This window comes from Euprymna scolopes, chromosome 1 (assembly GCF_053919585.1).
Source record: "Euprymna scolopes isolate OS-2025 chromosome 1, ASM5391958v1, whole genome shotgun sequence".
In the NCBI taxonomy this organism is placed as follows: Eukaryota; Metazoa; Mollusca; class Cephalopoda; order Sepiida; family Sepiolidae; genus Euprymna; species Euprymna scolopes.
In genome coordinates this window covers 16,511,836-16,535,122 of record NC_136482.1, presented here as the reverse complement: position 1 = coordinate 16,535,122, position 23,287 = coordinate 16,511,836, and positions in this window count along the sequence as shown.

Here is a 23,287-nt window from a genome sequence, read left to right as displayed (position 1 = left end):
AATATTCCATATATATATATATATATATACATATATATATGCAAGTTAAAAAAGCCAAGAAAAAAAAGAAAAAAAAGTATTTCCAAGATATCATCGGAGAACAGGACTGCAGATAGAGGTTTGGACCACATTAAAATCGAAGGTAGCTGGAGATAAATTTATTTTATTTATGTTTTTTTGTTATTATATATATTGGCTGTATTTATTTTTTGTAATCTTGTTTAGTTTTTTATTAATATCATTATTCTTCTACTTCCCTTTCTTCTTCTTCTTCTTCTTTTTTTCTTCTTCTTCTTCTTTTATTGTTGTTGTTTCAAACAAACGACAGGCCTAAGAGTTTTTCTTTTCTTTTCTTTATTATAGTATTCCAGTAAAAATCCGGGTAACTTATGGTGTATAAAGATAAGTGTTTAACTTTATTATATCTTTTTTTATATTTTCTAACTTGTTATAATATATTTTTGTTGTTTTTGTTTTGTTTCTAGTTTTATTTGTATTGGTGTGTAAGGTGGCTAACTGGACAAAGTGTCGTGCATTTTTGATATACATTGTGACTATAATGTTCTTTCTTTATGTATATTAATATTTATTATTATCATTTTTATTATTATTATTATTATTATTATTATTATTATAATTATTATTATTATTACACACAAGCAACGTTGCTTAGATTTTTTATATATTCTCGCATTAATAACTCGGATAAGTTATGGTGTAAGGGAGATAACTGTTTTTAACTTTATTTTCTGCCTTTTTTTCTTTTTTCTAACTTGTTATAGATATATTTTGTGTTTTGTTTGTTTTTATTTTCTATTTTTATTGGATTAATGTGTAAGGGGTCCAACTTGGCTTAATTTTGTGTATTTTCATACCTTGCGGCTATCATGTTCTTTATTGTTTTATGTATATTGATTTTTACTTTTATTATTATTATTATTATTATTATTATTATTATTATTATTATTATTATTATTATTATTATTTCAAACTAGCGACGTAGCTAAGATTCTTTATTATAGTACCGCATTAAAACTTTCGGGTAACTTGTGTTTAACTTTAGTATTTTTTATTAAACACGATTTAAAAAAGAATAAATATAGCCAATAAATGTTAATAACAAAAACAAATAAAATAATTTTATCCCCAGCTACCTACGGTTTTAACTAGGTGCAGCTTACTGCGGTCCTAACCGCTATCTAAGGTCCTGTTCTCTTCCGACATCTTTAATATACTTTTGTTTTCTTTTTGAAAAGGGAGTATTTTCCTGAAATTAATCAAAGTTCCATACCACCAACGGAATTTATATACACTGGACATACCAATATCTTGGTTGCAAAATTAGTATGTAGTGAGGGGATAAATAAACAGTCAGACATTTCTCTACTCGAACCTATTTGTTTTTTTGCTTTATTATTTTCTTTACTTTTGGTATTCCAGTCCTTTCCGCATTGCTTTAGGTTTTTAAAACATCCATATATTCTTTACTAGCAATGCTTTAAGCAAACTACCATTTACTTTATATATATATATATATATATATATATGTATATACATACATATATATACATATATTTATATATAGTAGATACTTATTATTTGAAGGGTCTTTTGTTATTATAATAATATTATTTCTTATTTTTTGTTTATTTATTTATCCTATTGTCACGAGTAATCCGGTGATAGCAATGGTTATTTTTATATGCTAGATTTACCTATTTAATTATTACTTACTAGAGACCAAGATGGCGGTTGTTGTCTTTTAAACCCTCCGGTCACACGTAGATCTCGAGCAGTCTGGTGTGGTATATGCAAATTGGATGTGCCCGAAACATAATAAATGGCGAGTCGCTGGGAGGAGTAGGGGAAGCGTTTAAGACATGCGAATAGGGAACGTCGATGTGTATCTTTTGTTGTGAAGAAAAAACTCTACTTTACACAACTTGTGACTAGCGAACCTCTGCTTGATGTTTTAAGCGAAAAGTTTTGTTAGTCCGGTGATAGCAATGGTTATTTTTATATGCAAGATTAATTATTAATCCTTGATATGTTGAGTAGTTAATCTTTATTAATGTATTTATTTTTTAATTTTATACAGGCCTGTGTAATTGTTTATACGTGGAATATTTATAATTATACTTTGCAAGAATATTCGTGAAAAGATAATAATATTAAAGAAATGAAGATAGAATTTAAGTTATGAAGTAAAGCTTGACTGTACAATTTATACAAAGTTTTAAGAGTTTTATCGCTAAATGAAAAAATTGGGCAATTCAATATCGGTGCACGTTTGTTTATAAATTAGTATTTACGAGAGGAATTTTGGTTTGTCTGTTCGTGGGTGTGAATGTGATTTAGGATCCGTAAATACGTCGCCGGCTATTGGTCAATGTCTAGCAAATACATGTGTGCAATGTCCATGTTAATTTAAGACCGGTCTTGGTCAATGATTGTCCTCATTTCCTGTTGTATCCGCTGATTGAACGAGAACCAATGTCCAACATAAGCAAGTCACGTCCTTTCTTGGAGCCACGGCTAATAAAATGCGATAAACGCACGAATTTCAAACGCTGTTTCGAAAAACCTCCATGTTTTTCTTGTGGTCACAGACAATTTCCAACATTATAAAGCAAGTCTGGTCAGTATTAAATAGGGAATTTTCCACCCTGACACTTTCTCTCTCTTCTTTTCCTTCTTGTTTTATTTCTTCTTCGTCTTCTTACTAATTTTCTTCTTTTTTTCGGTTTTTATTTCTAAATTGTATCTCTTCTATGTAGTTGCTGTTTATTTCTAAATTGCATCTCATCTATGTAGTTGTAGGTTATGTATTTTAAGATACATAAGGAAAATAACAAATAACCAAGTATAACAGAAAGAAAAGAAAAGAAATTAATCTACATTTAGTAGTTGCAGCAAAATCCAGTATTTGACAAATAGCACACGAAATAAGGAAGAAGAACAGCAGTTTTAGATGTAGAAGCCTGACAGTTTATTTAGGAACAGTTAGTTTCTTACTACATTTTTTTTTACCGCCGCATCTCCAAGACGCTGTGAAACGAGTCACCGGCAACCAATCATTATTGAAAGCAACCAATCTTCAACAGCACCTGCATTAAGTCGACAGCGTTTTGGATGTTCTTTTTGGTTTTGACCTCCAATACACTCAAGAGATATACGGCATAATCACGTTGACACACCGGTTCCCGCTGGATCACCGAAGTAAAGCAACGTTGAGCTTGATCAGTACAAAATGGGTGACTATTTAAGACTTTCAGAAGCTGTGTGTGCTCTCCGCTTATCTCGGCATTGTTTCCAGTGGTCCTGGACATCTCCTTGCGACTGGACTCAAATAGTGCCGATTCATGAGGGGAATGGCTAGAGATTGAGCAATCCTTGCCTCACAATTATAGGCGCAGCTGCTCGTACATAGGATATCCTTTGTATTTCGAGATTGAACGGAGATATCGACATTTAAGAGGAAATAGTAAAGGGGGTTACAGTTGAGTGAGGCGGAGGACTACATGTTCGACGTCCAGTGGTGAGAAAAACTTTTAAAATTACATTAAGCACTGCAATTTGAAGGAATATGTACTATTATTATTATTATTATTATTATTGTTATTATTATTACTATTATTATTGTTGTTGTTGTTGTTGTTTTTGTTGTTGTTGTTATTATTATTATTATTATTATTATTATTATCATTATTATTGTGTTTAATATAGTAAAAAAATCAGAAACATATCGGAGATATCTTAATTTTTATGAAAGCCGTTTATCCTCTTTATACCTGATTTTCCTGAAAATAAATTAAGTTGTATATAACACACATTTAGAAGGCTCAAACAAGACAGATGATAAAGGGAGGTTCTGTCACGATTTCTCCATTGCTTAAGACTTCATTCAGATTGTTCGCGAACCCACCCGTGTGGCCGATACTGACGTTCAGTATGCAAGTCTCCTTGATCTTTTCCTCACAACTTGCCCTGAGCTATGTTCATCTTCTGTTTTTTCTCCATTAGGATGTTCCGACTATTCTGTTGTATCAGTTAAGATAAAAACAAAATGTAAAAAGTCCTCAGACGTAGCTCTCCATCGTACAGTATATCGACTGACTGTGATAGCTTCCGTTCATTTATATATGATCAACCTCTGTGTTACATGTTTAAAAAGGACGTGTCCTCTATATTATCAGACATGGAAGAATGGTTAATTATAGGTATAGACAGTTTTATACCCTCGAAAAATTCCATCAAATACTTAACGACCATCGATGGTTTTCTCCGGAATGTGCTAGTGCTATTGCACGCAGAAATCACTTTTTCCATTGTTTCCAACGTAACAGATGCAATGAGACTAAAACTACTTTCAGGACTGCCAATAATCACTGTAAAAGAGTAATGAAGGACGCGAGAAGGTTGTATTTTCAGTCCGTCAAGTCCAACGTAGCTAAGCAGCGGCTTGGTTCCCACAAGTTTTGGCGAATAGCAAACTGACCCCTGGATAGATGCGTGTGCGTTATCACAAGTATCATCAATGGACCTGAGGTAATCTCATCAGAATCAAACAGAGCCAAACTCTTTCCAAAGAACTTTGCAGCTAATTCTACCCTATGAGACCAAGGCCGCCAACCCACGTATTTCCTCCGGTATCATCAACACGCTACTCGATATAAAAATGCTGTGTTGACAAGCTAATCAAAGGCCTTAGTTTCAGTAAGGCAACTGGCACTAACGGAATTCTAATTATAGTGCTCAAAAAGATTCAACCAGAACTGTCTCCAATGCTTACAATGCTGTTTAAGCGTTATCTTAAGGAGAATTGCTTCCCAACACCCTGGAAAATATCATGGGTATGGCCCGTATTAAAGAATTCAAGTGATCGCTCATCTACCTCTCAGTACAGGCCAATAAGTCTCCTGTGCGTTATGAGTATGTTATTTGAATCTGTGTTAAATAATCAAATATCTCGGGAAAAAATAACCTTCTTTGTGACATGCAATATGGTTTCCGTTCTTCTAGATCTACAGCAGTTGTGCTTACAGTTATATCTAATAGGATTAGCAAATCTCTCGATGGAGGCTTCCTTTCTATTGCAATTGCCCTTAACCTATCTAAGGCCTTTCATAGAAGTATGGCACAAAGGTTTACTTCATAAGATTTCCAGCTACAATATAGCTGGAAATATCTTCTCAATTATTAAATCATTTTTCTCTGATATGTTCATAAATGTCTACTTCACAAGATCTCCAACTATAATATTGCTAGAAATGTCCTTTTAAATTATTAAATCATTGCTTTCTAATAGGTTCATGAGAGGTGTGGTTGATGGGCAGAAATCAGAAGCTCATAGTATTAATACTGGAGTCCTTCAGGGGTCCATCCTGGACCCAACTCTCTTCCTGAGCTACATTAATGATCTTTCAAATCACATTCTTACATCGTTCGTAGACATTTATGTTGATGACACCACCATCTATTGTAGCACATCAAAGACAGTAAAGGACCAAGTTCCTCTGATTCGCTCTCCTCTGATCTTGACCATGTGGTACAATTGGGGGAAGAGATAGCTGGTTACTTTTAATGCATCTAAAACCAGGCTTCTCTCTTTACATCATCAACGCTCTAGTCCATATCTGGCATTAATGAATGGCTCTCACTTTGGGCGGGTCGGGGGCGTCATGTTTTGAGAGGCTTCTGGGCTTCAGCTTTACTCCTGATCTGAAATGGACAAATATATATAATCCATTATCAAAGTCACTGGAAAAATGGATCCTTCTATCGACCCAGTAGATATCTCACTGCTGATGCAATTCTCCATCTATATAAAAGCCAGGTACGTCAATGGATAGAGTACTGTTTCCGTACATGGCAGGAGCTGCTATAATAATTATCTTGTCTTGATAGAGGTAAAAAAAAAATTCATAGCCTAGTAAGGGATGCTCTTTTTTCTTCCTTGCAACCTCTTTCTAACAGAAGATATGTTGCGAGTTTGCATCGTTATTTTCATGGCAAGTGGCCGTCTGAGCTCCAATATATGGTCCCTCTCGCTAAAAATGTCACAAGAAACACTCGTCTAGCTAAAAACACTATCAATACTTTCCCCCACTTTTTAGCTGTACCTAAACCTAAACGTGTATTCCATGAACACAGTTTCTTTCTTAGAACTGCACGCCTGTGGAACTGTATTCCGATGGTCTGCTTTCGAGTTTACTACAATATGGTTGTCTTCAAGTCCAACGTAAACAAGTTCTTGATGAGCCGTTCCATTTAAGTTTATAAATTTACCGAATTTCCATGACTAACGATTAATATATTGTCCAATGCTTTAACTCTTATTCTCGAGTGGCATCTGATCCTTGATAAGTGGCGATGCCTATGTAAAATACAAAGGTTTTCACTTTCATCCTACTTGAATCCAACTAAATCAAGGAAAAAATTGCGCATGTTTAACTTCCGTCATCTAGAAGCTCTCTCCATATTTAATAATATTCGGTTCAGTAGATTAAAACTAAGTCCCGCACAAATAATTTATAAATCTTTTTTTTATAATATTTTCACCCCAAATAGGGCACGTTGCCACTTTGATGTAGGGGGGTAATATCAGGGACATAATCTACAGAGGTACTATGTAGGGAGTTGGACAGCAAGATGTCGGTTCACGTTACACTTGAACTTCTGCTTGTCAGTACAGTGGGGGAAGCAGGGTCCCGGAAGAGAGTTCGAAAGTCTAGGGTTCTGAGGAAGAAACTACTGGAGTAGAAACCTCTTTTACATCTTGGGATCTCTACTGTGTAGGGGTGGGCTTTAGCTGCTTGTGGGGTCTGTCGGGGGTATTTATGTTGAGGGGGTACAAGTGCGTGCAATTCGTCAGAGCATTCACCGTTAACATACTTGTAGAACAAGCAGAGAGATGATACATTTCGTCGATGAGACAGGGGACGAAGCTTAGATAGCACTTCAGGACCTATTAAGTTGATGATTCTCTTTTGAACCGTTCCAAGAGCTAGAGACTAGTAGCAGATACACCAGCCCAAATATGACAACAATACTCCATCCATGGGCGAATGGTGGCCTTATAAAGGTACAGGATACTTTCGGGCGTTAGTAGCTTTTTAGCACGGTAGAGAGAACCTACATTCTTAGCAGCGGTTCTGGCAATAGTCTCAATGTAATTGTTCTAACTCATGCTTCCTGTGAACGTTAGACCGAAGAGTTTAAAAGATATAATTTTAGATAAAGAGTCTTTGGACATGTAGAGAAGGTTTCTTGTAATTATTGAAGGAAACAAGTTTAGTCTTGGCAGAATTGAATGTGACCATACATTTATGTCCCCATTCCACTACAGATCGGGGGTCATCCTCTAGTGTTTCTGCCATTTCTTTAGATATGTGTTCATTCGTTTTCCTCTCGGGTCTGTTATAGAGCGTGGTGTCATCAGCATATATGTTGTCAGGGAGGTCATTTATGAATATAAGGAATAATAGAGTTCCAATGATAGACTCCTAAGGCACTACCTCATTTATATCATATTGTTTAGATGTACGACCGTCGAGGACAACCTGGAGTTTTCTCTTATCTAAGAAGGATTAAATTATGTGAAGTATTTTCCAGTGATACCATATGATCTGAGTTTCTTGAGAATACCTTCATGCCTAACCCTGTCAAAAGCCTTAGATATATCTATGGCTACCACTCTACCCTCGCCTACTTTGCCCAATTAATGATATTTACGTTCAGAGATTACAGTTAGGATGTCTTCTATGGAATGGGCCTTCCAACATCCATAGTGTTGGTCGATTAGAAGTTTAGTATCCGTAAAGTAATGGACCCGATCCTGGTTTATTATGGACTACAATATTTTGGCAAAAAGAGGGAGGAGGCTAATGGGACGGTAACTTTCGTCAGTATTCTTGAAAACTGATACCACAGAAGCAGTTTTCCAACAGCCCGGAAAGCAAGCTTCATTATGGCATTTGTTGTAGAGTTTGGAGAGAACTGGAGCTACTTCGGCTGAGCACATTTTTAATAGCACAGCTGGGATGAAATCGGGTCCACATGCTTTTGAAGAGTCAAGTTTTTTATGATGGCATGCACCTGAGCAGGGGGTGATTTTCAGATCGTCTAGCGTGGCGTCTGTTCGCATAGGAAAGTCAGGTGGGGGTGGTTGGAAGGGTCCAGTGTGGAGTTTGAGGCAAACCGACTGACAAACATGTTAGCCTTGTCGGTTGCTAAGGAGAAAACCTCGTGATTGTTGATTAGTGGGGGAATTGTTGATTGCCCATTATTTACTACACTGTTGTAGATTTTCCAGAAGTCTCGAGTTCCTAGTTTTTGTGCTTCGATGCGTTTTTTAGTAGTTTCCGTAAATTATCTCTTAGCTGTCGCTATTTCTTTCTTAACGTTATTTCTAGCTTCTATATAATTCAGTCTGTTTGACCTGGATTATGTCGGTTAAATCTGCGGTATGCATGCTGCTTTTGAGCAATGGCAGTTGCGCAAGTCGACGTAAACCATTGGGGAGAGTGGGGCTTACTATAAAATTTCCGCATGGGAACATGCGCTTCGATTGCAGTTTTGAACAATTCAGTGGTCTCGTTTGTACACTGTTCAGCAGGGAGAGAAAAATATTTCTCCATTGAGCATCTCTGATTAGTTCCCTGATGGCTTCCCAGTCAGCCTTTTTATAATATCTTGTTGTTTTGAGCACTGGCTCTTCAGTTTTGGCTCTAGAGTTAAGGGCGATTTCAATCATTATCACTGCATGATCAGCGTTCCCGAGTGGGCTGTGGGCCTTCGTTATGCAGTCATCGGGTACTGTGGTCAAAAACAGATCTAGAAGTGATGCGTGTTGTTCTTCCTGGTCAGGGAAACGGGTTGAAAATGTAACAATTTGTGATAAGGAGTGAGATATAATGAAGCTATGAGTTGTGCTGCCCGCTGCATCTGTGTAAGTAGAGAATCCGAGCCAGTTTTTGTGGTGGACATTAAAGTCACCAAATACATGTATTTATGCGCTAGTTTTGAGGGAGAGTGCCGTGTCTATGCTGACAGAGACCTTTGTTTATTATGGTGCAGTCCTGAGTTGAGGTAGAGCGGTAGAGAAAATAAAAGTAGCAATCTTGTTTTGCACATAAAGGCTTGATCATCCGTTTCTAGGTTTGTTTCTCTAATCAGGGAGAGGGTATTATGAATGTAAACACCAAGTCCATGCATGTGTCTGTCAGAGTCCTTACGGCAGAGTGGGAGATATACAGGCATGTTAAAGTGGTTAGAGGGGATGGAGGAGTGTAGGTTAGTCTCAATTAGTGCTAAGATATCCGGGGTATTTGTTAAGAGAAATGCTTAAACATCAGCTAAATTAGTTCTAACCCCACGGATATTTGTGAATGCAAGCCTCAAGGGAGGAGGTAAGTTGAATTTGTTTGTCCTTAAACCTGGTTTAAGCTTATTTTTAGATTGTACTGTCGTCATATATTTTAAAGAGTTTCGGTTTAGGTAAGGGGGAGCTAAACAAGAGGTTATGCAGAGCATCAGACATGCATCACAAGTAGAACATCAGCTGACCTTTCTCCAATTAGGATTGTGGCCTTAGGAAAACCCACCGGATATGAGTGCAGGGCCCCTTTCCATGCGCGTCATAGCACTACAAACAATCCGATATTATTCCAGTGTTGATGAAGCAGCCGCTCTAAGCGCTACCAAAGAGTTAGGGCACCTGTACTACCAGTCGGGAACAGCAGCCAGGAACTGTCAATCCGGTACCCTCAACCCATTAGAAGAAGGTCAACCCAATCTAATTGCTCAGGCATATATTGTACTCAACACTCCCAAATTCCCAGTTTTAGGGGTGGGGTGTGCCGGGAATTGGGAAAACGGCATTCGTTGCCCTAGCCAAGAAATAAGACTACCGCTAGGTGTTTCTGTCGAATCAGTGAGATAGCGTCTCTGCGCTTGACTAATAGGCAAAGAAGGAATATGGAAGCCGGGCGATAGACACAGCCTATCTACTCCTTAAGCAGTTTTGGTTTGCAAACCGGTAAATTTGTTTGAGTCACCAGCTCTAGGAAGGTTGTCATCCAAGACTGAAAAGGCTTCCCTCCCCTTTGGTGCATTCCACTGTCGGATTTCCCTGCGGTTTGCTGAATCTATGGTAGTTAATAAGACTGTTGGGTAGAGTGCTTGCCTCGCATACAAGAGGCTCGGGTTTAAAATCCTGAGTTCGGATAGGTCTAACTGATGAGCGCAAATGAAGCGAAACTCGAGTCTTGGACTTCCGGTCTGTTGGCTTTCGTGGCTCTTGCTGGCTGCAATGTTATTAGGCAATGGAAAAAAAATATATATATATACATAACTCACACACATATATACATAAATGTATGTATTACATACAAATACATATTCGTATCAATGTATTACACAAACATATACAAATACTAGTATCAAACACAATACCATATTTCTGCATTCATATGCATGCACCATGTATCACATACATGCGTAGATATTACACACACACATACACACACATATAAATCCGTAATACATGCACACGTACGTAATATATTATAGTACCTATATATATATATATATATATATATATGTGTGTGTGTGTGTGTGTGTCTGTGTCTGTGTGTAGAATGTGAGAGATTATATATAATAGATTCCACAGCCAAACAACGTCGTACACCAAAATGTTACATGAAAATCGAATCGAATGAGAATCGAACCCTGTAGATAAGTTTTAAAGAACAATAGGTTTTAAATGGAATGTCCAGTTAAATTGTTAATTCTTTTAAAATATTTTATGAATAAAATTTGGCTGAAAAATCTATTCACATTCTTAGAAAGAATGCATAATAAAAAAAATATCGGCTAGAGAATAAACAAGCAGGTTAAATTCCTGTATAAAACAAAGAGAATGGGAAATGTCCTGGTCGTCATTTTTGTTTCAAAACGTGAAATTGCGCATGTTTTAAACACGTGAGTTGAGATCACGTTTGCCAGACATACGTTTGACGTCATGGCAGAAATAATTTCTCCATATAGGAAAGGGTTCGAAGAGTTAAAAAATAGAATCAGATCCAGATCAGAGAGTCAGAGAAGCAGAGAGGATCAGACCGATTCTCAGTTAGAGTCAGGGGGCCCTCTTGGAAGCGGGAAGCTTAGAAGGAACCATGTAACGACTTTGAATTTCTGAAGTACAGAATCATTTGCGACCGGTAAAAGAATAAACTATCGTCATGTTTTTTTATAACTGCCGTCTTTCTGTGTTCATCATTCCAACGAGAAAATGTAATGTGTTTAATCATTCCAGTATGTATCAATGTATACCACTTCAGCCTCTCATCAAAGTATCTGTCCTGTGAATATGGACTATTTCCAACATGTACCTACTGTCACTCTGTCTCCTCTCTAAATGAACATTTAAAATATGTGTGCTGTCAACTACAAGGAACATTTAAAAATATATGTACAGGCCGTCACGTAAATAATATGTACCCCTCTAAAAACGGATAACATAACAAAAAGAGCAATGACAGTCAACGAATCTGAAGTCAAAAACTCGAGTTTCGCCTTCATTTGGACTCATCAGTTAGGCACAACCGAATTCGAAACCCGAGCCTCTTGCGTGCGAGGCAAACACTCTGCCAACCGAGCAGACGCACCGCGCACAAGAAACTCTATTAACTAACACAGATAAAGCAAACCGCGCTGAAATCTGACTATGAAATGGACCTACTTTGTCTCGACAAGGGACGCGGTCATCTAACCAGTTAATAACCACAAGCAGATGTCTCACAACTAGGAGTTTCAACTCGAGTGCACGATGCCATCCAGCAAGCTAATTTAGCGAACAATTAATGATAGTATTTTCAGAATGTAAGAGAGTATATATAATAAATTCCATGGCCAAAGAAAGTCGCAGCCCAAAAGAGCCATGACAGTTAACGAATCCAAGGCCAAAACTCAAGTTTCGCCCTCATTTGAGATCATCAGTAAGACACATCCGAACTCAGGATTCAAAACCCGAGCTTCTGCCTGCGAGGCTTTGGAATTTATTATATATAATCTCTTACATTCTGAAAATCCAATCATTAATTGCTCGCTAGGTTAGCATATTAGTTTTTTTTTTCGTTTTTTATGGATTGTTTAATATTAGCTGTAATCATATTCATGTAGATTATCTACATGTTGTTTAATTGCCTAATATTTATGTCTACAGCCTGAAACTTAATATATAGATTATTCGATCCCATACGAAATCTTATATTTGGGATTTAGCTGGGAAATCGGTGCAAAATAGTGAACATAAAACAAATGAAATTTGGCAGACGAAGGTCGAACGACGGCATTGCGAATATGCATGCGTAACGCAATAGCTATCGGTTCATGTTTTAATGTTTTAGCCTTGCATGTCTTCATAGCTAAGGCAATATGGCAAAGCAAAACGTAAACGTACGCTAAAAGTTTTGGTTTCAATTCTCGTTGGTCGCACACTAGTCATTTTATTTTAAATGTTTTAATTATTACTATACATTCGATCCAATATAACATAATAATTAATACGAAATCTGCATTTATCAAAATATAATAACTACATTTACCATCCAAATGAATGTGTTGACTATGATACTTACGAATTTTAAAAGGCGAATCATTATAAGATACATCTGCCTTACTTAAAAACGCTATATTTTTGCTGATGAGGAGACTTTGTTTCAAAAACTATATGTTAAATTATTGTCCATGACTTAATGTCTATCTTAATAAAAAACATCGTTTCGAAAAGATCGTACAATTTATTGACTTTGTTTTGTTCCTCCTTATGAAAGCGATTTTAATTTTTTAATTTTAATTATAAATTATCAATCATCTTACTAAATATCAAAATAACTTTAGGATATATATATATATATATATATATATATATATATATATATATATATATATATATATACCTATTGAGCTTATTATATATCTGCATTACAACGAGCACTGTTTTTCTTGTATTTTAATTACATTAGTGATTTTACTATTACATTAAAATGCACTCTGCTCTTTTGACTGCTGCTATAATCCCCTTTAAATTATATATATATATATATATATATATATATATATATATATATATATAAGAGAAAGGGATTAATTAGCGACCAAATAGTTGCCCCTTTTGTTTTATTTGGAACCGAAGGTATCGATAATGTTTTGATCTGTAAAATATATTTATATGTGTGTGTGTATGTGTACGTACGTGTGTAAATAGATTTATTAATAAATAAGTAAAAGTGGTATCATTCAAACGAGCGACCTTTATTGCTGTAGAAATTATTTTTCTACATAATAACCATCACGTTCCTTGTACTTTTTTTTTCTTTTATAAACATTAGCCGTGCATGGGCGTCCGGGTGCGCTTTGTCATACGACTATTATTCAAAATTGAAAAGCCTCCTATTTTTTAACTCAGACGTTTAAATGTTACGAAGACCGGTTGTACCATTCAAACGAGCGACATTTTCCGTTCCAGAGCTTTTTTCTATACTTCTTTTGCCAGGAATCAATTCACACATTTCTGTTTCTGGCACACATTTCTGACGAATAGCTTTCTGAGAATCTCACACCGTCAATATCTGTAACAGATACGAAATGTGAAGATCATGAATACAAAGTTAATTATCATGACAAATCAATTTTCAATTTCACATGATCCATTCAAACGGAATTAAAAACATACGAGCCATTACTTATGGGATTCCCCCTTATATAGCAATAGTCAAACATAAATCAAGAGTAACCCAATTTTTTTATTGCACATTAGTATTGAATCAAGCAGCGGGTGTGTCATAAGCTAAATTCAAGATAGCAAGGCATCAAGAAATTCTACAATGAATCCATTGCCTAGTGGAGGCTGAATAAGGCATGAATGTTTATCATTTGACCACAATGGATTGGCCTTGACTTTGGTTTCTATTGCTTAATCACGTCTCTTTCATCATTTCCCATCGGCCAACTCAACTATGTCCACCTGCTGATCTCCCCCCCATTTCTCTCTCTCTCTCTCTCTGTCTATCTCTCTCTCTTTCACTCTATGTCACCGTTTTCTCTCTTTTTCTCTCTCTCGTCCTTCATTTCATTTTCCCTTTTCCCTCTCCCTTTCTCTGAATAGTCCATTCACGTGATATGCAACGTCTATGAGTGACAATTAACTCATTTTGCAACCAGATTGAATGTGGAGCGAAGGTTGGCGCTTCTGCGTTTTTGTTGGGTTTTGCCCTCCCGATGCCAACCACATTTCAGGTGTTTATTTATTTTGTGTATTTCTAATCCTAGGCATCTTCAGATAATCCGTTTCCATGTATTTCTTTTATAGAAATTAGGTTCTCATCGTAATGTTTAATATTCGTAAAAAGGATTAATATTTGATAAAAACTTAGTTCAACTTCTTTCAAACAAAGAAGATAATATCGAATTCCCTGTAAAACTTTGTGCAATTTCTTATGCTGATTGTCGTCGTGCGTGCGCGTTATCTTTGCAAGGATTATTTAGGTCGATAGAAAGAAAGATAAAATATTAATTTGTGAGAGTACTGGCATGTTTTAAAGAGACGAAGCAGGAAATTGAGTGAAGAAGACAAGGAAGAAAGGTCGTAAGAAAGAAGGGTGATGAGGCAGAGAGTTTGGCATATTTATTAAGATAACCCGAAAATGTTTCAGATTTATTGTTTTGTAGCGTTTTTAATTTTACTCACATACAGACGAATGCTTTTTATATATTGGACGGATTATGCTATCAGATGACTTCAATTCAATATTAAGTGTACTTTAATAAACCACATTTATTTTTTATCCAGCTCTTAGTGTTGTTAATCTGTACTGGGCAATTAGTCCTCGCGCGAAAGAGCAGGACACAAAATGTTTCAAATAATAATGATAGAATAACAATAACAAAGACTTTCGATGGCGAGGACTACTATTGAGCGTAACCAGTTATACAGTCCTTTTGACATTTTCATCTCTATTTTTCTCGTTATGTACTGAATATTTGTTAATGAAACCTATATAAAATATGTTCCTTATAAAATTTTAAAGATTTTCTATTCTGAAAGAAGTTTAAAATAATTTAATCAAAAAACTTTATTTTGTTTTAAAAAAATCCAGATGTTCTCATTATTCAGAACTGTATTACAAATAGGGGGTTGCAAAAATGAGCTGTGGTGTGAGGGGAAATACAAACTGAACTAGAGAGAAGGAGAGTTTTAAAATATAATATTAAAAAGATAAGATACAAGTTAGAAAAGCATTTCATCCAAGGCATGAAAATTGTTAAACAAAATGTTTTACTATAGGCTTAAAATATAAAGGTACAAGATTCAATTTGAAATTTATTTATTTTCAAAGTGCACTGTTATAAATTTTACAAAAGTAATGTACATTTTGTTGCAATTTAAAAACATTATCTTTCATCTAGCAATTAATGATATAGACATAAAATTTTCAATGATTTTTTTAAGGGCAACAAAATGTACATTGCATAAAATAAATCCAAGGTAATTTTTGGATTCAATTTAAATTAAAGTTTTATACCTTACTTAGTAAAATTTATAAAAGTGCACTTTGAAGATAAATAAATTTCAAATTGAATCTTGTACCTTTATTTTTAAAGCCTATAGTAAAAACATTTTGTTTAACAATTTCCATGCCTAGGATGAAATGCTTTTTTAACTTGTATAAAACAATGGATAATGGAAGTTTCTGATGACAAGTTTTCTTTATATAAACTTTAAAATAGATGGAATACCTATATGATATGTTGCTCTTCCTTCTTTGTTAGTCCGGACGGTTAGCTTTGAAAACGAAACAAAATTGCTTCCAGAAAGGCCAAATTTGCAAACTTTGGCGGGAAAACCGCCAATCTGAAAACCTTGAACAAACATATGAGAGTGATTTTCCTTTAGGGCAGCTTCACGTCCGAATATAATTGTAATAATAACACATGCTCATTGTTATTTAGATGTAAGAAAGAAACATGCAGTAATTTCGATGTGAAGCGGTTTTTCACTAAGGAAATCCGCTAGCGAAAGTTTTCTTATAAAAGGGAACATTCAAAGGAAACATGGCAAAAAGAAAGAGCATTGCCTGCCTATACATGCTGGATAAAACGTGTAAATTTAGGATTGACTCTTACAATATGGTGTCATTATTTGTATTGAACTATGTAGCATAATATTACTCTTTAAGAAATTATTATTTAATTTATTTTTTTTGTTATTTACACTTTTCTCTTTCCTCCAAACTCTTTCCAACAGAAAGTAACATTGCTAGCCAGTCTCTGCTCTGCTTATTTCCATGGTGACTGCTCGTCTGAGCTCCAGTCTATGGCGATCTCGTTGTATAACTTTTACGAAAAACACTCATCTAACCAAAACCACGAGCAAAGATCTTCCCACTCTCTTCCTGTGTCTAAATCCAAATTCATTCATAAAGCTTATTTCCTAGAACTTCCGCATGTGAAACTTTCTTTCGCTGGGTTGCTTTCCATCGGACTACTATATGGCTATAATCAATTCCATGTTAACAAGTTGTTACTGAGCCGTTCCCGTACATAATCAAATTATACCAAATTCCCATTTAACGATTACTACATTTTTGTACTGATTGCCTACTGTACACCCATTAACAATTATCCTCGAGTTGCCTTCGGGTCTTGATAATGTGATAACTCCGTTTTAAGAAAATACAATGGAGATTATTTTAATTGAAATCTGAATTAAGTAATATTTGCGACGTGGTATTGTGTTTTTTTTTCTCTCTTTATGTTATTCAGAAAAATAAGATTGTAGAACTCCCACGTGTCCTGCTAATAAGATAATATTTGATTATAGACGTCAATGCAGCCCGGGCAAAGAAAGTTACACCTCACCCCCGTACACTGATATTTTAATATAAATAGCGTGCAGAAATGTATAAACAGAAAAGGTTAAATCAATTATTACGTTATCTCAATTAATGTCTATTGAACAGACACCATAGAGATTCCTGACCGACCTATTTATAGAAAAGTAAGTAGATTTAACAAACCATAATTTTCTATCAAGATGAGAGAAATTTACAAAATTATCTTTCTTGATAACATTCTTACACATCATTTTTGTACTAGTACTAGCAGCTTAAATATGATATTTTATTTTATTTTTTTACAATGAAGTCATCACTTATCAATGCCCGGAAGCCACTCGGGGATAAGGATTGTTGCGTGTACAGTAATCAATGGGATAGTATCGTAGTAATCGTTAGTATTGGAGATTTGATAAAGTGTCTTACTTAAGGGGGCGGTTCATCAGGAACTTGTTTATGTTGGACTTGAAGACATCCAAGTTGTAGGCAGGTCGGAAACAGGCAAGCGGAAGAGAGTTCCACAGGCGTGCACCTCTAAGAAAGAAGCTTTTTTTAAGGAATATACGCTTTGATTTAGGCACAGATAAAGAGTGGGGAAAATTATTGACAGTGGTTTCAGCTATACGAGTGTTTTTCGTGAAAGATTGGCGAGGACGGACTAGAGATTGGAGCTCAGACGAGCACTTGCCATGTAAGTAACGATAAAACAACGACAGGCTCGCAACGTCACTTCTGCGGGAGAGAGGCTGCAGGGAAGAGAAAAGGGCATCCCTCACTAAGCCACGAAGTCTATTTTGTACTCTGTCAAGGCAGGATAGGCTGTTTTTAGCAGCTCCTGCCTTGATGTGGCAGTAGTACTCCATCCTTGGACGTACTTGGCTTTTATATAGATAGAAAATTGGATCAGCAGAGATATTTTCTAGAGCGGTAGAAGGAGCCCTCAATTTGTCTAGCGACCTTGGCAACTGACATGATGTACGTGTTCCATTACAGGCCAGGAGTAAAGGTCAATCCCAGAAGCTTGTCAAAACATGGAACCTCCCCTAGACGAGAGCCATCCATTTCAATTGATGCCAGATTTGGATCAGTACGTTGATGATGTAAATATAGGATCTTTGTTATTTATACAGATATCCTATTTATTATTATAGAGTCAATTGCCTATTGAATATTATATTGTATCCATGCACATCAGTGATTTAAAAAGTAAAATTAATATGAGTTCGATCCCATCAACTAGAATTCAAACAAAAACATGTATTGCTGTATCGGTATTAACTAACTAGAGAAAGAATGATAACCATAACTTTTAAAAAATGACGTATTTAAACGTATAAATATATATTTGCGCTTTAAAGAAGAACGTACGCAATCTAAATCGAATTTGTTCCACTGGTTCAAATTCCGTATATACCAAATTCAATAACGGAAGCCTAAAAATTGTCAGAGTAGTTCAGTAGCGACTGAAGGTCATTGAGACTACTATCAGCGATAAGATGTTAGTGTCATGGGGTCATAGCAGGAAAGAATGTTTATGGGGGAGGGGGAAGTAGTGTGCCTAGCATTACTCCTCCTTCCCTCCACACCCAACGTTTTCCGGCTACTGACCCAAGAACTGGCACACTCTCCTTCATTTTTCCATGACACTAACCCTTTACCCCCATTAGCAGTCCCAATGACGTTCGATCGCGCCCCAACTACTATAAAAAAAATCCCCCTACAATTCCCTGCAAACCCTTACACACATATTCTTTATGATGCGTAGATGACTACACTAACAGTAAAAACCGCGGACACTTTGGGAGAAATATTTGGATCATATATTCATACCTACGATGTATATGCAAGAAATATAATATTGAAAATTAAAATAAATAAAAAAGGTATTGCTAAACAAATGCTTTCAGTTGTTTTTAATAAAGTCTACCTGGATAAAAAATACTGCTATAATATGCGCAATATATATATATATATATATATATATATATATATATATATATATATATGTATATATATGTGTGTGTGTATTGCGTATATATATATATATATATATATATATATATATATATATATATATATATATATATATACAGTTTTTATGAGGGACTTAATAATTCACGCGTAATGGACATTTTAATCATTATAAAAACACCGCGTCTAATGCACTCATGAGGAATTTTGTCGAATCTAGTGTCGACTGATACAAATGTTATTGGTAGCCCTAGGAGGTTCAGTTTCCCAGTCCTTGCTGCCCGTCTTTCGGGAGGAGCATGTTTATCGTTTGTTGTCGGAGTCGCGCTCATCCGAGAATTTCAATTAGGCTCCTCAGACCTATTTTTGCAGAGTCAGGATGTTTCTCCTCTGGCGGCGCTGGTCTAGTTATCTACTATTCGACCTATGTAATATCTTTTCCCGGTGGAACAACATTTCTTTCTATTCACTTTCTGATACAACACATTCATTTCATACCTTTACCTGTTGTCCGAGTCTTTCCTTTATGAGGCTTTCCTAGATGTATTATTATTACTAGCAATGGGTGCCCGGCGTTGCCAGGGTGTTTGGAGGTGTATGATGAGCAAAAAAAAAAGGTCATTTTTTTTAACTTTGACCCTTATTATGACCCCTTTTTAATTTATTGTTTTGGGCTCAACTTCAGTTATTAAGTTGGATCCATGTCCAAGCAACCTATATCTAAAATTTCAAGTGTTTAGACTTAAAATTGTCGGAGGAGTTTGGTAGAGTTCACAAAAGTCAAATCGTTGAACTTTGACCCATTAATCGCCAAATTTCTGGCCGAAAACCAATTGCCAAATCTCAATACCCTGTATATCAAATTTCGAGTCTGTAGACTTAAAATTGACAGAGTTATTGCGTATGGAAATGTGAACAGACACACAGACACACAGACATACAGACACACAGACACACACACGTTGACTTTTATATATTTACTAGCAATGGGTTCCCGACGTAGCCCGGATGTTTGGAGGTGTATGCTGAGCAAAAGAAAAACCCCAAAAAACAAAGGTCAATTTTTTTAAAATTTGACCCCTATTATGACCCCTTTAAATTTATTGTTTTGAGCTCAACTGAAGTTATTAAGTAAGATCCATGTCCAAGGAACTTATATCTAAAATTTCAAGTGTTTAGACCCATATTGTCGGAGGAGTTTGGTAGAGTTCTCAAAGGTTAACTCGTTGAACTTTGACCCCTTAATCGCCAAATTTCTGGTCGAAAACCGATTACATCGATTTTCCCAAATCTCAGTAACCTATATATCAAATTTCGAGTCTTTAAACTTAAAATTGACAGAGTTTGCGTATGGAAATGTACACAGACACACAGACGCAGACACAGACACGTTCACTTATATATATATATATATATATATATATATATATATATATATATATAGAGAGAGAGAGAGAGAGAGAGAGAGAGAGATACAGAGAGAGAGATTATTATTATTATTATTATTATTATTATTATTATTATTTAAAATAATACGTATTTAATTTATTATATACATACATATATTTTCCACCCTTAGAGAAGCAGCAGGAATAACGGTTCACACCAGAGATATAATTCGAACACCGTATCAAGACTTACCTTTAACTCACCTCTGTGCACCTCTAATCAAATAAGCCTATTTGAAACAGTCACAAATGAGACGGACAACAAGAATACTTGTTGAACGGAAAGGTACTTCTATCTATGGTTTTGGGTTTACGTACCTATATATACATATATATATATATATATATATATATATATATATATATATATATATATATATATATATATATATAGACACTTGTGAGACTAAACATATATGTGTATATACACGTGTGATGTGTGTGTATTTATATTGGGAGGATTCTGTACTTTAGGCGTACTTCATAGAATAACCTAGACAATTTCTGTTTGCATAACTGGGTTTTGATCCATTTTCAATTGATTATCCTTAATCTTGTTTCAGACAAAAATAGGCATGTGATCCTGCATTGTCACTACTTTCGAATTCTTCATGATCCATCGTCAGCAATAATTACCATCGAACTGATTTCGGAATATTTATAGAAGTAAGATTTTTATTATAAATTCAGTTGTTATTAAATACGTAATAAGTATTACGAAATCAGTTTAGTGCTATAAATACCTGACGATGGATGCGAAAGAACTTGCGTTATCAGTCTATAGCGAATACATCAGTCAGCTTTTGCCTGAAGCAATAAAATACTAAAATGATTTGAAAGGAGGAAAATTGAACTATATATATATATATATATATATATATATATATATATATATATATATATATATTTATATATATATGTGTGTGTGTGTGTGTGTGTGTTTGTTTGGTTGGTTGTTTTTGTTTTACGGCATATCAACCTTTTTCGGGTTATTTAATGCCGAATCCAGTGATTCAGAAGAAAAGTATTTTTTAATAGAATACATTTTTTTTAAGTCGGTTTCTATTTAAACCATAGTTGGGACCTTAACAGGTACTACCACTCCGGGTCAGAGTGGATCTGGGAGCAATGGCAATTTTAGGGGGTTGCTCCACACTCCCCAAAGTCCGTAAGCTGGGGCCTCACCATCGGATAGAGTTTAAGGTCATATCCGGGACCGTGTGTGTTTGTATGTATATGCATGTATATATATATATATATATATATATATATGTATATATATGTAGGTATATATATGTATATATATATATATATATATATATATATCCGTATGTATGTATATATATATGTAGGTATATATAGTATATGTATGCAAATAGGTATATCTATATGTATGTATGTACATGTATGCATATATATATGTGGATGTATGTTTATATGTATACATGTACATGTAATGCAGAATGAAAAGTGAAAAAGAAAGGAAATAAAAGAGAAAGATATATGATAAAGAAGTAGAAGGAAAAGGAAAAGGAAGAACGAATAAGTAAAAGAGGGCAATGAATAGAAAACGAGAAATAATGAAACAATGAAGAAAACCTGATCAAAATAAAGAGAAAAACAAGAAGGTAAAATAAAAAAAAAAATAAAACTCGTGTAAATAAAGACAACAAGCCAAGAAAAAGAATCAGAACCAAAAACAAACAAAAAATCAGAATGTCTGAATGAATTCAATGTCACAGTTTGTTGCTTATATAGAATTAATGTAAGTAAATATGACCGGAAATGATAAAAAGAAAAACTCTTCATTTAAATCTCTCATTTTTTGGTCAACTCATTTTTGTTTCAGTTTCATATTAGCCTATAAGTTTACATCACGGAATCGAATTTTATGGACGGTTGGTGAAAAGTCGTCTAATTGGCGTTGAATGGATTCAAATTTGATTGACATTTCAATGGTCGGAACTGTTTGCGACGAGCTTGGCGCACATTTGTCGTTTCTCCATTGAAAAATCCCATGCCGAAAAATCACCCCGTCACAGAACGTTCGCTTTTTAGTGTATCATTCATATTGCTTTTATTTTTCCCTCCGCTTATTCAAGAGATATCGATGAATGCATGTCACTAGCTTTGCCAGTTCTGAACGGGTCCCGTCCGTCCACCGTCCATCTTCGCTTCCAACAAACAAATCCTATGATTTAATATCCGCCATGTTTGATAGCGCAACGCTATGAATATGTCAATTAGGAATAAAAACATTGACTGCATCGTGAAATTATCGAAGCTTCTTTTCACTTTAACTTATCTGCAAATAATCAGCTGAATAGGAAGCGTTGAGGTTTCGGCATTTTCTGTTCCTTATTCACTTATTATTAGATTTGGTCTTGTATATTTTTAGACGTATCTTTCCTTATTCTTTGTCTTATAGCATGCCGACTTGAAACCCAATGATATCGTTACAGATGGAGGTTTCAGTAAGTGCAACTAAGCGGGAGGTTTCTATTTCATATTCTTGTAAAGTTCATTCATAACAGTACATTAGAATTTTCTCTAAATCAACATTTTATTGTAGATCAAAAATGGAGTTTTCAAACTAATTGTATTTTGTTATATTTTGTAAACACCACATATCAACAATTTATATATACAATATATATATATATATATATATATGTGTGTGTGTGTGTGTGTGTGTGTGTGTGTGTGTGTGTGTGTGTGTGTGTGTGTGTGTGTGTTTTCGAGAAGCGGATTGATTATTTGGATCCTTTTGGATCCTTCGGACTACTGTTCTCATTTTTCGAATGTTTTTAGTTGATATAACAATCCAACCTTCTTCAGATGAATCTTGTAGAACTTAAGAATCTTTCTTTCGAACTCATAAATCTTTACGGAATTTTGGATACAATCCTTTATATAATCCAATAGGATAGCATATCCTCGTCCAGTCAGCCATAACTGAGTTAAATTCTT